Source organism: Mastigoproctus giganteus, chromosome 7 (assembly GCF_048544385.1).
Source record: "Mastigoproctus giganteus isolate SK-2022 chromosome 7, ASM4854438v1, whole genome shotgun sequence".
In the NCBI taxonomy this organism is placed as follows: domain Eukaryota; kingdom Metazoa; phylum Arthropoda; class Arachnida; order Uropygi; family Thelyphonidae; genus Mastigoproctus; species Mastigoproctus giganteus.
In genome coordinates, this window is record NC_143581.1 from 98,419,150 (window position 1) to 98,435,873 (window position 16,724).

General features: G+C 37.4%; 1 protein-coding gene across 1 annotated transcript in view; it reads left to right on the plus strand.

Annotated features, from left to right (window-relative positions):
- Positions 1-1,673: 1,673 nt before the first annotated feature.
- Positions 1,674-16,724, plus strand: part of LOC150083102 (protein singed wings 2-like) — a 52,817-nt gene continuing 37,766 nt past the window's right edge. Inside the window, exon 1 of the mRNA XM_090377044.1 lies at positions 1,674-1,895. The gene's annotated coding sequence lies outside the window, so the exon portion shown is untranslated. The remainder of the gene's footprint in view (positions 1,896-16,724) is intronic.

Consider the following 16,724-nt stretch of genomic DNA (forward strand, 5'->3'; position numbering starts at 1 on the left):
TTTCAACACAAACAGTGTCAAGTAACACATCTACAACATCAAGTTTTTGAATATCAAAATATCTAACAACAACAGCTAGAACTTGTGATAAAGATAAATCTGTACTTTCATCTATTATCATTGAAAACTTGTTGTTTCTGCATATGTTAGAAATGTATATTTTTTCATGATAGGCTATGCCATCTTGTATAAGATAAGAGACTCGCCTTCATCTGAACTTGTTTTGCAATATTGCTATTATGAAATGCTTTCTTACATGCTTCTATAAGGTGATCACATTGCGCAAATGGAACATTATGCTCAGAAATGAGTGCAGCAATTGTTAACTCTGCCTTTGCTACGTCTTCATTCTCGTAGGTTTACGTTTTGTGAAGAACGTGTCTAACGTTGAACTTGTCTTAGCAATATTTGCACTTTTTTTTACGTTTAACTGTATTTTTATGCGCTAGTAACATCGATTTATTGGCATTCTTTAATTTCATGTCACAACAAATACAGTAAGACGCATCTTTTTCATTACTGTCTTCTTTCAACCAATCCTTTAATTCCAGATCTTCTAACCATTCATTTCTAAAATTTTGAGTATACCACCGTTTACGCAAAACATAAGCCTTTCTTCGTAAGAAGAAAGGCTTAAGTTTTGCAAATTACAGTGTCTGGAGACTAGGCACCAGCGAGGTGATCTGATAGAGGTGTATAAAGCCTTGAATGGTTTAAGCATGCTCAATGCTGATGGGATTCTTCCTCTAGCTCAGAGGAATCACCTGAGAGGGCATAAATTCAAATTGAGGAAAGACAGATGTAGGATAGACGTGCAGAAATTTGCCTTTAGCCAGCGGGTGGTTGGTTGGTGGAACAGACTTCCATTCCTTGTGGTGGAGGTTGATAGCCTAAATAAGTTTAAGGCTCAGCTGGACAGGTATTTTGAACGAACAGAGGGGTGAAGTGGAAGTGGGTTTTTTTTTTTTTTTTTGGCTGATGCTGCATAAGCTTGCTTTCTTGCATCAAATGCCTCTACTAATGCTAATGCTTACTCATCTTTCTCTGTGGGGAACAAGTTTCAGACATTGTGGGCAATTTGTGGGTATGGCTAATTAACAATTATCTTATTTAAAATGTTCTATAAAATGAAAAATAAATCACTAATCCATTAACATAAAATAGAAATAGTCACTACAATTTAAATTTATTATATCACATTTATGTAGTATACACATAAATGTAAAAATCACCCCAAATAATGCAATAATACCACGAACGATCACAAAAGACTGTGCAGTAAAGACCGCCTTCCGCCTGCTCAATAGGCTGCACATACATGTTAGTAGCACGATCATGTATGCTTATATGTATGAACATGTAAGCGTAATTTCATAGTGTAGAACCCTGCGAAAACTTTGAAATCCTTTTACATTTGTAGTATTTTGTACAAGCACTTGAGATATTACAAATTATGATTAGAATATAAAATTAAGAAAATTGTAAACTGTTATTAAATGTATTAAATTGTATTGTATTTACAAGAAATAAAAATAAATTTTGACTTAAAATTAAAAATTACCGAAAAAACCCAGATAATGAGATATTTTTGTGAAAAAAACCTATCAACCCAGATGACAATCAAAAAACCCAGATCTGGGTGGAAAAACCCAGGAGTGGGAGCCCTGGTTCACACGTTGCAGCCGACCGAGCAATTTGAATTCAGTCACATGTCGCTGGAGTAAATGACTGGCGAAGTTAAACATTATTTCGTTGCAAAGTTGAATGACGTGTGATGACTCAGTTTATCTTAGAATATTATTCATTTGTTCACCACATACCGAGAGAGAAATGGCTTCCTAGTAAAACCAGTTTATTTCCTGTAGTTCAGGCTGGGTTACCTGCGGAGCAATGCAGTGAGTACATTAATTTAAACTGAATCGTTTAAGTTGCCAAGGTTGGGCAACAAGTTTACACAATTGAATAAATAACATGAGTGGTAATCGGAAGTTTAACTTTGCTTTCATGTATCTTTTCACGTAAAGTTAGTTTGTTCATTTAGTTTTACATCTGATTACGATGATGCTGTTGGCTGTACCTGAATTATTTTGTGGCTAAACAAAGAAGAAAAAATAAACTTGTTCTTGATTTTACATTTCTGTGTATATAAACAAGTATTAAGGTGGGGGGAGATGCCAAATACAGTTAGAATTCGATTTAAATACACCTTTGTTTCGAATAAAATGCAAGGATGACGTATGCAACGTGAACATTGCGAAATCTAGATTCCGTTCCGCAATGTTCCAGTATATTGCCGCATAGGACATTGTTGTTTTTCCTCAGCTACAATAATGCAGTTAGATGGGGATGAGAACTGCTTGGGGCCGTAGTGGAGTGCGAATGAAAAATTGTTGTACCTTTTATTTGTATATTCGGCTTATGCAAAAATAAAATGTGACTGCCTTGCTGTAATAAATGTTAAAAAATCAGACTATGATGCATTAGAATTGCATCATTATTATTGTTATTAATAGCCATATGGTGCAAGGAAGCTTGAGGCTTATGCTGCACCAGGAAAAAAAAAAAAAAAAAAAAATTCCTGAGTTACCCTGAGAGAGAGAGTCAAAAGTAGAAGGGAATCACAAAGAAAGAGAAGAATGATGATATCCAGCTCAGGACCCTGGGTGTGCCAAGCCCATACTCACCAGATGTGAGCCCCTGGGGATAGAACTGAATTATGAGCAGTTGAAGTACTACGTTACGTAGAGTCAAAGTCTGATTTTATTTTTTGTTAGGAATAATTACCTGCTGGGATGTTTCGTGGTATTTTCTTTCCAAGTGTCAGAATTTGACGTGTGCGAGATGATGTTATTTTGGAGACAAGGAAATTAGTTCCCGATGATACAGAAAGATCAGAACCGTATGTGTGAGAGCAGGCAATGTGGAGATAGCAACCTAGACGATGAAGTAATAAAGAAAATACCACAAAACAAGAACAGTGTCTGTAATTATTCTCACCAAGAAATAAAGGAACTTTTTTGATTTTATCCAGGGTAGTGCTTCATTTCCTTATAATTCAATGAAATATGAATGTGAATGCAAAGTCCCTTGGTATGAATTATTCCATTTTTAAACTATACTTTTATATGTTTATTTTAATTTTTTTAATATGTTTATGCATTCTCAGTGGTTCAATACAACAGACACAAGTGATTGCATGACAGAAGAAAGATAGGCATTGCTAGTATTTATTATTATTATTATTAGCCTTATGGTGCAAGGAAGCCTGAGTCTTATGCTGCACCAAACAAAAAAAAAATTCCCGAGTTACCCTGGGAGAGAGAGAGAGAGAGGGAAAGAAAGAAAGAAAGAAAAAGAAGTAGAAAGGAATCACCAAGAAAGAGAGAAGAATGATGATATCCAGCTCAGGACCCTGTGTGTGTGCCAAGCCCATACTCACCAGATGTGAACCCCTGGGGTTTAGATACATCATTACAGAATACGAGAACAAAGTGATGAAGGTATAAGAAGAAAATTTTTGCAGAGGTTTAATAAGCTTGCACTTTCACGTGAAATAGTGCAGACATGGAAGAAAATGACTTTTCAATAGAGTATCCTTAATGGCAAACATTCTGGGTCCAGCATCACACAAAGATTATGGGGATTGAAGCATCATTTTCAAGATGGAAGTTTTGCTTCAGAATTGCACTGAATGTTGTAGAAAATTAATGAAAACAGAGTTAGGGTTGAAACCATTTAAACATGGTATTGTAAAAATTGTTAATTCACTGATATAAGAGATATCTTTGAAATCTTTATCAAAGGATGCAAAGAAAAATAGCAATTACTTATGTAAATTCTAGGGGGAAGGGGATGAATTGGATTGGTCCACTTTATATCGATGGTTCGATTGTTGATGGTTCTGCAAGGTAGCTGACAAAGTGAATGAGTATTTTGCATCTACATTCACACGTGAGGAATTCTGTAGGGAAGTGGAGGCCAGAAGCTTATCAGACTCTAACAGGGAGCTAAATGATTTTGTAAAAGTGGAGGCAAAATTGTTGAAGCTAAACATAACAAAGGCACCTGGAGTGAATGGGCTCTACCTAGTTAAATTAAAGGAGGGGATAAGGAAGTAAGCAAGCCCATAGCCATAATTATGAGAGCATCGTTGGACTCGGGGGATGTCCCCACGGACTGGAGATGTGCAAATGTATTTTCAATTCACAAAAGGGGATCAAAGGGTGACGCGAGTAGTTACATACCTGTTAGTTTAATTTCTATTTAAGGGAAAAAAATGAAGTCATCGGTTAAAGAAGCATTGCAAGATCATCTAGACAAACTGCAGTAATAATTCAGACACAGCATGGGTTTGTTAAGGGGAAGGCTTGTCTGACCAATTTGATTGGATACTATGATGTGGTCACAAAGGAACAGGATGAAAAAATAATTTTGATATCATAAACTTGGATTTTAGGAAAGCTTTTGATACTGTTGCACCTGGAAGACTGCTGCACTAATTGGAGCAGTGTGGCATTAAGGGAAAGTTGCTGCTATGGATAAAGGGATGGTTGAGTGGGAGAGGATAGAGAGTGGTAATCAATGGACACTGCTTCTCATGAACTAATGTTATTAGTGGGGTCCCCCAGGGTTCGGTGTTCAGCCCATCACTGTTTTGTATATTTATCAATGATGTTGATGAAGATATATCAGGCTTAATGTTTAAGTTTGCAGATGGCACAAAGGTTGGCAGGGTTGTTAATGACAGTATGCTGCTGCAACAGGATCCAGAAAAGTTGAGCAGATGGGCTAAGAGGTGGCAACCAAAGTTTAGCCTATGGGTATTAGTAACCCCAGAGAAACGTACCAAATGTGTGGTACTACACTCAGGGTAGTGGAGCATGAAAAATACGTGGGGGTAATTGTGCAGTCAGATGTGAAGCTCATGGGGTCTTGTCAATGATATACAGGAATTTTGCTAGCAGGGATAAAGAGGTGATTAATCCTTTGTTAATGGTCAGGCACACCTTGAGTACCTCATACAGGTCTGGAGGCCTCATTTTAGGAAAGATGTAGAGCTGCTGGAACTAGTACAGAGAACGGCAACAAGATTGGTGAGTGGAACAAAGGATTGCTCTTACGAAGAAAGTTCTGCAAATTTCAGCAGGTGGAGAATAGGCACCTGCGAGGTGATCTGATTGAGGTGTATAAAGACTTGAATGGTTTGAGCGGGCTCAGTGCTGATGGGATTCTTATTATTATTAGCCCTGTGGTGCAAGGAGACCTGAGGCTTATGCTGAACCAGCCAAAAAAAAAAAAAAAAGAATATTTCTGAATTACCCTGAGAGAGAGAAAACAAGAGTCAGAAGTGGAAGGAATCACCAAGAAAGAGAAGAATGATGATATCCAGCTTAGGACCCTGTGTGTGCAAGCCCATACCAGATGTGAGCCCCTGGAGGTTCCTCTTGCTCAGATTATGCACCTGAGAGAGCATAGATTGAAATTGAGGAAAGACAGTTATAGAATATATGTGTGGAAATTTGCCTTTAGCCAGCAGGTGGCTAATTGCTGGAACAAACGTCTATCTAACGTGGAAGTTGACAGCTTAAATAAATTCAAGGCGGAACTAGACAGTGTTTGGAGTGAATGGCTGGGTGAAATGGGAAGGATTTTTTTTTGGTTGATGCTGCATAAGCTTGCTTTCTTGCCTCATATGCCTCTACTAATGCATCAGTGATATACAAGAACTTTGGTAGAAGAGACAAGGAGATGATTATCAAATTGTGTATTGCAATGGTTAGGATACATTCGAGTAATGTATACAGGTCTGGAATCATCATTTTAAGAAAGATGTGGATCTCTTGTAATAGGTGGAGAGAAAAGCAATCAAGTTAGTCAAAGGACATACTGGTTCTCTTACCACAAAATACTTCAGTTCTGTAAATTGCAGCACTTAGAAACTAGGCTTGCAAGGAGACCTGATGAACTGTTTAATGTTTCAAATTGATTGAGTAAACTTGATGGTATTCCTACTCTTTTTTGAATAACACATACAAGGGGACTAACTTAAATTGAAAAAGGATGGCTAAAGAATAGATTTGTGAAAATTTGCTTTCAGCCATAGTCATTGATTGTTGGAACAAAATACCATTAGTGTTGTGGAAGTTGGTAGTTTCCTACAGTTATTCAAGGAGGAATGCTTTTTTAGCAGGTCTTGTGTGTGTGTGTGTGCGCGTGCAGTTTATCTTATCAATTGAATTAGGAATATTTATTTTTGGTTCAAGGAAAATCCCGTTATTATGAGGAATACATGCAGACCCACCCACATCTTATGATGCGAGTAGTTTCAACAGATCATTTCGGTCCCTACTTTTTTGATAAAGGTATCAACCATATAACATATCTGAACATGTTTCGAACATGGTTCATTCCATGTTTTCTTCAGAGAGAACTTTTGAGTTGGCATACATCCTGCAGCAAGATGGTTCATTATGCTCTCCCAGTTTGAGAATATTTCAGTAATACAACCATGGTGGATTGGATGAGGATCAGAGCATGGCCACCACAAAGCCCTGAGTTGACACCACACGACAATGCATTTTGTAGAATTCTAAAGCAAAAGATTACTCAACTATGGCTAATGATTGTGAGCTAAAAATAGTATTCAGTGCAGAGGATAACATGCAGATATGCAGTGATTTCATTTCCAAGAGACTTTTTTACTATGCTGTACACTGCAGAATGCACAAGAATATAAAAGAAGAGAAAAAATGAATATAATTGGTGGAGGAGATGATATGTTAAGATATATTTGACATTTTGTGAAATCTATGCATATTGCAAAAAAGCCGTGAGTTAGGGTTAAATTTGAATGTGTCTGCAATTCTGCCCAGACACAATAGGAGCGAGTACATGATGAGAGCCTTGTCAATCAATTCAGCCCTGGAGGGAATGTGCAAGGCTCAAGGGGTAAAATTTTTTTCAGCGTGGTCTGTGCTTGTTAACAGAAGAGACTGCTCCTACAGGGATGGGATACACTTAAATAGAAAGGGTGTAAGAATATTTGCTGATGCTATCGAGGCAGTGTTAGGTGGGTCAGAAAACTGCTAGCTTGGGGGGGATTCACAGACTAAAAGGTTAAAAGTAGCCGCAGGCAGAGGTGATGGTGTTTCTTGCACTACTTCTCAAGCAGCGGTCTTGAGCGAGGGGTGCTGGGGGTTTCAGGGACTGATGACAGTCATTGCAAAACAGGTGGGTATATGGGATGTGTTAGGGTAACTAAGAATAAGAATAGGTGAATGTATACCAATGCTAGAAGTGTAGTAAATAACTTTGAAGTGTTTGTCAAGACATCAGAGGTGGATATTGTTGGGATATCAGAGACGTGTCATATAGATATTAGGAATGCAGAATTGGAATTTGGAGAGTACAATGTGTACAGAAAGGATAGGCAGGGAGGAGGTGTTATGCTGTTAATTAAGAAAAACATAAAATCAAAGGAAGTGCATCCAGTTTATATAGATGAAAAGTGCACTGTTGAGTCAGTTTGGTGTGACATAAGCACTGCAAAAGCAAAAATAAGAGTAGGAGTGTGCTAGAGGCCTTATGACTGGAATGAGTACAATGAACAATTGTACAGAGAAATAGAGTGGGCTAGTAAATCAGAATGTCTTATAATGGGGGATTTTAACTTCCCAGATATTGACTGGAACTTGTGGGTTCGTCACTCGCACACTAGTAAGACTTTTGTGGATTTATTGGAAGATTGTTTTCTGCAGCAGCATGTTTGAGAGGCAACCAGAGAGGGTAATACTCTTGATCTGGTTATCAGCAGTAATCATTCGAGTATTAAGAATTTGCAGATAAAGGAACCATTAGGTAGCAGTGATCACAGTGTACTGATGTGGGATTTACTTAAAGATATAATTACCATCAGGGGTAAAGGAAAGGGTTTTTGCTTCCGTTAAGGTGACTACAGTGATCTCAGACAGTTTTTAAATTCTGTACAGTGGGATCAACTGATGATATTACTAACAGCAAATTCTAAGTGGAAAGCATTCAAGGAATTAATCATGGAAGCTACTAAAAATTTCATACCTATTAAGAAATATTTTTCAAGGTTTAGGCCTAAATGGTTGTCAAATGAACTAATGAGACTCATGGCAGAGAAGAAAAATGCATGGGATGCATACAAATTATCAGGCGACACAGAGGACTATGGCAGATATAAGCTAGTCTGTAATCAAGTCACAAAGGAGATTAGGCAGGCGAAGGTAGATTACGAGAAATCTTTGACAAAGGATGCTAAGAAAAACAGCAAGGATTTCTTTACTTATATAAACTCTGAAAGGAAGGAAATGAATCTGATTTGTCCACCTGATATTGCTGTTTTGACTGTTGATGATCCTGCTCAGAGAGCAAACAAACTGATGAGTATTTTGCATCTACATTCACACATGAGCAGTTAAGGTTTGAAAATGCTAGAAGGTCATCAAATTGTAGCAGGGTGCTTAATGATTTTGTAATAACAGAGCAAAGTGGAGGAGAAATTGTTGAAGTTAAATATAAGAAAGGCACTTTGGGTGGATGGGATCTATCCAGTTATATTAAAGGAGGCTGCAAAGGAAGTAAGAAAACCTTTAGCCATAATTATGAGAGCATCTTTGGACTCAGGGGAGGTCCCCATGGACTGGAGATGTGCAAATGTATCCCCAATTCACAAAGGGGGATCGAAGGGTGACACAAGTAATTACAGACCAGTTAGTTTAACTTCTGTTCCGGGCAAAATAATGAAGTCACTGGTTAAAGATGCATTGCAGGATCATCTAGACAAGACTGCAGCAATAATTCAGACACAGCATGAGTTTGTTAAGGGAAAGTCTTGTCTGAAAAATTTGATTAGATATTATGATGTGGTTACAAAGGAACTGGATGCAAAAAATAATTTTTATATCATATATTTGGATTTCAGGAAAGCTTTAAAAAAATCAAATAAAAATAACAGCTCCACCACAGCAGATTTTCCATAGTCTGCTTTCCTTATCGCACTCATATGCTCCCTCCAGACAATCCTTAAAACGCCGTTTTGTCTCACTGACATAACATTCCCCACAATCCGGGCATTTAATGCTATAAATGACCCCACTTATAGATTCTCTTGGTATGGGGTCTTTTACCTGAGACATAACTGTGTGCAACCTATGCCCTGGAAGCTGCACACAGCGTGTCTGGCAATTCCGTAACACACGCGCTATGTGCTCAGTTAGACCCGGAAAATAATTCAACATGCTTTAACATGGTTGGTGTCAACTGCTTAATTCACAGTTTAACTTAAGAACAAGTTTGAGCTTCTGAAGACCTTTCAGGACAAAGAAACACTTGTCATGATGAACTGAAGATGCCAAATGAAGAGCAAGATACATACTGCCAAAGACAAAATTGAGTATACTGAGTTATGCAAAGCCATTAGAAAGAGACTCAGAGAGGACATCAAAAGATTTAACACAAGAAAAGTAGAACAAGCATTAAGGGAAAATAAAGGACTTAAATCGGCAGTCATGAGCAATAATACAGAAAGATAAATGATACTGAATCTGAAGAATAGTGATGATGTACTTATAAATAGCAGTAGACTACTGTAAAGAATTATATAAGAAGCAAGGAAATGATACAAGCAGTGGGGAAGATGGATCACAAATTAGTAACACATATGACATACCCGATATCCTTCCTGATGAGATAGAACATGCATTGAATTAAATGAAGAATCAGAAAGCCATGGGTGAAGATGAAGTTACTGTAGAGTTGTTAAAATTGGAAGTGGCATGCCACAGAAACTGGCAAGGCTCTTCACAAAATACATTAGAAAAAGCGTGACACCTAAGGAGTGGAATTAAGCAATCATAATTTTGCTGCATAAGGAAGGAGATAATTCAGAAATTGTAAATTATAGACCAATTAGCTTGTTTTCCCACATCTACAAATTGTTCACAAGGGTCATTACAAACAGCTTGCTCTTTCAGTTGATGAGAATCAACTGAAAGAGCAAGCTGGCTTTAGGACACGATTCTCAACTATGGATCACCTTCACATAATATCGCAGCTAATGGAGAAAGCAAATCCCAGTTAATGCAGAAGAGAAAGCAAAAAGAAAAAAAAAAAAGGCAAAGAGTTCTTTACTTATGTAAATTCTAGAAGGCAGGAGATGAATCAGATTGGTTCACTTGATATCAATGGTTCAACTTGCCTGCTCAGGTAGCTAACAAACTGAATGAGTATTTTGCATCAATGTTTACATGAGGATTTATTCAGGTAGGGGAATGGCAGAAGTTTATCAAACTGTAACAGGGAGCTTAGTGATTTTGTAATAACTGAGAGCAAAGTTGAGCAGAAATTGTTGAAGATAAACATAAGAAAGGCACCTGGGGTGGATGGGATCTATCCAGTTATATTAAAGAGGCAGCAAAGGAAGTAAGCAAACCCTTAGCCATAATTATGGGAGCTTCCTTGTACTCGGGAGAAGTACCCACGGACTACAGATGTACAAATGTGACCCCAATTCATAAAAGAGAATCAAAGGGTGATACAAGTAATTACAGACCTGGTAGTTTAACTTCTGTTCTGGGGAAATTAACAGAGGCACTGGTTAAAGAAGCACTGCAGGATCATCTAGACAAGACTTCAGTTGTAGTTCGGACACAGCATGGGTTTTTAAGGAGAAGTCTTGTCTGACCAATTTGATTGGATACTATGATGTGGTCACAAAGGAACTAGATGCAAAGAATAATTTTGATTAATATCAGTATACTTGGATCTTAGGAAAGCTTTTGATACTGTTGCACATGGAAGACTGCTGTACAAATTGCTGCATTGTGGCATTAAGGACAAGTTGCTGCTAGGGATAAAGAGATGGTCGAGTGGGAGAAGACAGAGTGGTAATCAATGGACACTGCTCTTCATGGACTAATGTTATTAGTTGAGTCCCACAGGGTTCAATGTTGGGTCTATTGTTGTTTTCTTTATTTATTAACGATATTAATGAAGGTATATTAGGCTTAATGTCCAAATTGGCAGACGATACGAAGGCTGACAGGGTTGTTATTGACGCTACTGCAACAGGATTAGAAAAGTTGAGCAGGTGGGTTGAGAGATAGCAACTGAAGTTTAACATTGACAAATGTAAAGTACTGCATATGGGTAGCAGTAACCCCAGAATAACGTATCAACTGTGTGGTACTACACCCGGGGTGGTAGAGAATGAAAAGGACCTGGGGGTAATTGTGCAGGCAGATATGAAGTTCTCTGAGCAATGCAGACAGGCTGCAAGAGTTGCTCATGGTGTCTTGTCAATGATATACAGGAATTTTTCTAGCAGGGACAAGGAGGTGATTATTCCCTTGTATAAGGCAATGGTCAAGCCACACCTTGAGTACTGTATACAGGTCTGGAGGCCTCATTTTAGGGAGGATGTAGAGCTGCTGGAATGAGTACAGAGAAGGGCAACAAGATTAGTGAATGAACAAAGGGTTGTTCTTACGAAGAAAGGCTTATGATTTACAAATTACATCTGAGACTAGGCACCTGTGAGGTGATCTCATTGAGGTGTATAAGGTATTGAGTGGTTTGAGGAAGCTCAATTCTGATGGGATTCTTCCTCTTGCCCAGATTAATTACCTAAGGAAACATAAATTCAAATTGAGGAAAGAATTGTAGAATATATGTGCAGAAGTTTGTCTTTAGCCAGCAGGTGGTTGATTGCTGGAACAAACTTCCATATGTCATTGTAGAAGTTGGCAGTTTAAATAAATTCAAGGCAGAACTAGACAAACCTTTGGAGCGAATGGATGGGTGAAATGGGAATGTTTTTTTTGGCTGGTGCTGTATATGCTTGCTTGTATCAAATGCCTCGACTAATGATAAAAATGCTAAAAATATTGATATGTTATTGAGCATGCAAGGAGAGTGCACAAAATATTGTTTACTATGCCTGTAGGGACAGCTGTTCTACTGCAGACCTCTACATCAGATATTACTGCGCTCAAAGAAGCCATATATGAGCAGTGTTCAGTTTGTTCCATTAGTGAATACAATGAAGAATTTTGTGAAAGTGATGGGATAAGATGAATTCTAGAGGATTTCATTATTTACGTGAGAAATTTCTAAAAACAAAGTAAAAAAGAGAAAATCTTTGTGGGCTTCAAATCAGAGAGATTCTGAAGGAGGGACACTTTAAAAAATGTCACAATTTATTAGAACCAAAAGCATGGCAAGTTTTCAAGTGGTTTTTGTGGCAACTTTTTGGAACACTCATACAAAGATGGAGATGCAGGTCTCCCACGTACAAAGATGGATTTCAGAAACTGCTTAATGCATATAAAGAAATGAGATGTCCCTGAAACTTCATTTCTTGCATTCATATTTAAGCTTATTTCCCCAAAAATCTTAGTATGATGAACAGGGTTTCTTCCCAAGAATTCTCGCAAAAAAATCATAACTTTAAAATTCCCGATTTTCGGGAAAACCAAAAACATTTCCCGAGAAATTGAGACTTGATTTTTGTTTTTGTAATATACAGACTGTTAAATAATTTATTTTAAAATGCTTAATTTTTATTTAAATATAGTTGCAAATAACCATTTAATTTTCTTTATCTAATTTTGTGATCTATATTCTCGTCCATTCAGAAAAATACTGCACTTTTGCCACGAGAACAGCGATAATTCCAGGTTAAAATAATTGTGTATTTTCTAAATTAATCATAATTCCAGACCCTTCTGTGTGAGTCAGTGCATGCACAGCAGGAAGTCACAGTTAAGTGTTAACTTTGACTGAATTGCTTTATATGAATAAAGCTCTCTTATCTATGGAAGGCCGGATATCCAAAAACGCTGAAGATATATTAAACTATTTAAAACCCGTGCGACTCACAGTAGAAGCATTAAGTAATCATAACACAAATCTACAAACAAGTGAAGGAATTTTTAGATTCTTCTTTTGTAATTTGGAAAAACAAAATTCTATTTTAATTAATAAGCTTTTAAAGGAAATTAAATAGCAGCTTTTTAAATGTAGAGATAATGTCTTAGTATCCCTATTTGATATTTAAGCAATCCAAATAAATTAAATTATGTTAATAATGATTTTTTTGTTATGGCAAATAAAAATGAAATTATGCGATCTGCAAAATCGATAATGAAATGAATTTTCAAAGAACAGTGAACTTCAATAGAAGAGTTTGAAACAGAAAACAATATGAACAAAGAAATGGAAAATTCAGAACCCAGGTGATTAGAAGTGGATCTAAAAACTGAGTTTGAGAGATATATCCATTTCAACGGCAAAACCAGAGCCAATCCAATAAAATAAGGTATTTTCATCATTAAGAAGTGATATGAATTTATGTGAAGCGGCTTGTATGTTGACACCGAATCTAAAAATTTTATTAAATGCACTGCTAACGGTGAGACCTACTTCAACCCAAAATGAAAGAAATTTTTCTACTTCAGGCTTCTTTGTAACTAAGCAAAGGTCCAGGCTTTCTGACCAAGCAATTAATGCATTATATTTTTTAAAATTTCATTTTAACCATAATAGTAAATGTTAAATGTTAGTATTAGTTTTCCTTATTATTTGTTTCGTTTCAGTATTAGCTTTGCTTAGGTTTCTTTTATGCTTATCTCAAACTTAGTGTTTTCGAATAAACGTAGAGAAAAAATGTTGCCTATCTGTACGCAGTAACAGTATAACATTTTCTGTTTACATTCATCAAACTAAGAGTCGTATTTTTTAATATATTAGCATTAGCATTAATAGAGGCATATGATGCAAGAAAGCAAGCTTATGCAGCATCAGCCAAAAAAAAAAAAAAAAAAAACCACTCCCATTTCATCCCTCCGTTCGTTCGAAATACCTGTCCAGCTGAGCCTTAAATTTATTTAGGCTATCAACTTCCACAACAAGGGATGGAAGTTTGTTCCACCAATCAACTACCCGCTGGCTAAAGGCAAATTTCTGCCCATCTATCCTGCATCTGTCTTTCCTCAATTAGAATTTATACCCTCTCAGGCGATTATTCTGAGCAAGAGGAACAATCCCATCGGCATTGAGCATACTCAAACCATTCAAGGATTTATACACCTCTGTCAGATCACCTCGTCGGTGCCTACTCTCCAGACTGTAATTTGCAAAACTTAAGCCTTTCTTCGTAAGAGCAACCCTTTGTTACATTCACTAATCTTGTTGCCCTTCTCTGTACTCGTTCCAGCAGCTCTACATCTTTCTTGAAATGAGGCCTCCAGACCTGTATACAGTACTCAAGGACCAGGTTTTGGCGCATTATAGCCTTAGTTGCTAATGCGCCAATAAAACCCAACAACAAACAAACAGTACTCAAGGTGTGGCCTGACCATTGCCTTATACAAGGGAATAATCACTTCCTTATCCCTGCTAGAAAAATTTCTGTATATCATTGACAAGACACCATGAGCTACTCTTGCAGCCCATCTGCACTGCTCAGAGAACTTCATATCTGCCTGCACAATTACCCCCAGGTCCTTTTCATTCTCTACCACTGTCAGTGTAGTACCACAGAGTTGATACGTTACTCTGGGGTTACTGTTTCTCATATGTAGTATTTTACATTTGTCAATGTGAAACTTCATTTACCACCTCTCAGCCCATCTGCTCAACCTTTCCAGATCCCGTTGCAGTAGCATAGCGTCAGTGGTGTCCTTAACAACTCTGCCAACCTTTGTATCATCTGCAAACTTGGACATTAAGCTTGTTATACCACCATCAATATCATTTATAAATACAGAAAACAACAATGGATCCAACACTGAATCCCGAGGAACTCCACTAATAACATTAGTCCACGATGAGCAGTGTCCATTGATTACCACTCTCTGTCTTCTCCCCCTTCAACCATCCCTTTATCCATAGCAGCAGTTTGCCTCCAATGCCACACTGCTCCAATTTGTGCAGCAGTCTTCCAAGTATATAATATCAAAGTTATTCCCTGCATCCAGTTATTTTGTGACTGCATCATAGTATCCAATCAAATTGGTCAGACAAGACTTTCCCTTATCAAAACCATGCTGTGTCCGAGCTATAACTGAAGTCTTGTCTAGGTGATCCTGCAGTGCTTCTTTAACCAGTGCGTCCATTAATTTTCCTGGAACAGAAGTTAAACTCACAGGTCTATAATTACTTGTGTCAGTCTTTGATCCTCCTTTGTGAATTGGGGTCACATTTGCACATCTCCAGTCTATGGGGGTACCTCACCTGAGTCCAGAGAAGCTCTCATAATTATGGCTAAGGGTTTGCTGACTTCCTTTGCTGCTGCCTTTAATATAACTGGATAGATCCCATCCACCCCAGGTGCCTTTTTTATGTTTATCCTCAAGAATTTCTCCTCCACTTTCCTCTCAGTTATTACAAAATCATCTAGCTTACTGCCAGAGTTGAATACACCTCTGGCATTCTCCTCACTGAATAACTCCTCGTGTGTGAATGTTGATGCAAAATATTCTTTTAGTTTGTTAGCTACCTGAGCAGGATGCTCAACAGTTGAACCATCGATATCAAGTGGACCAATCTGATTCATCCCCTTCCTTCTAGAGTTTACATAAGTAAAGAACTCTTTGCTGTTTTTCTTTGCATCCCTCGCCAAAAATTTCACGTAATCTGCCTTCGCCTGCCTAACCTCCTTTGTAACTTGGTTACGGATCAACTTATCTATCATAGGCATCTGTGTCACTTGTTAATTTATATGTATCCCATGTATTTTTCTTCTCTGCCATATGTCACATTAGTTCATCTGACATCCATTTAGGCCTAAACCTTGAAAAATATTTCTTAATTGGTATGTAAAGCCTAGTAGCTTCCAAGATAAGTTCTTTGAATGCTTCCCATTTTGAATTTGCTGTTGGTAACATCAGTTTGTCCCACTGTATAGAATTTAAATACTGTCTGAGACCATCGTAGTCGCCTTTACGAAAGCAATAACCCATCCCTTTTCTCCTGATGGTAGTTACCGCTTTGAGTAAATCCCACTTTAGCAGACTGTGATCACTGCCACCTAGTGGTTCCTCTATCTGCAGATATATAAAGCATTTTGAAATAATTTGTGCAATATTCACTAAAAAAAAAAGAAAAAAAGTCCTTTAAATGCATTAAAACTACAAATCTGTCTACATGTAATTTTTATAACATTTTTAGGCATGATAGCATATATGTGTAATGCATCTCTTGTCTTCACCATACCCATCCATTCATCCACCTGTAATAACTACTCCTAGTGGATGGAGTTTCATGAAATTCTATATTTGCAAGTAGCAATAAGTAGACAAAGAGAAGTACCATCTTTTTTGCTACATTTCTTTGCAAATATGACTCGTACACCAAACTTAATGTTATACATTGAATTGTTATGCATAAAATTGATGTGGACCCATCTCCGATCATTGTAGTCATGTTTACAAAAGTAAAATCCTTTCCCTTTACCCTTGACAGTTACATCTAAGTAATTCTAACATCACTATATTTTGTTTAGTGCTACTTAGTGGTTCCTTTATCTGGAGATTCTTACTGCATGAAGAGTCACTGGTGATAATCAGATGCAATGTTTGCTTTCTCTTTTTGCCCCTAACATGTAACTGGTGTGAAAGCAGTCATCCATAAATACAGAAAAGTTCTGCTATTGTGTGCTGACAAACTCATAAGCACACAATTTTTAGTCAGTATCT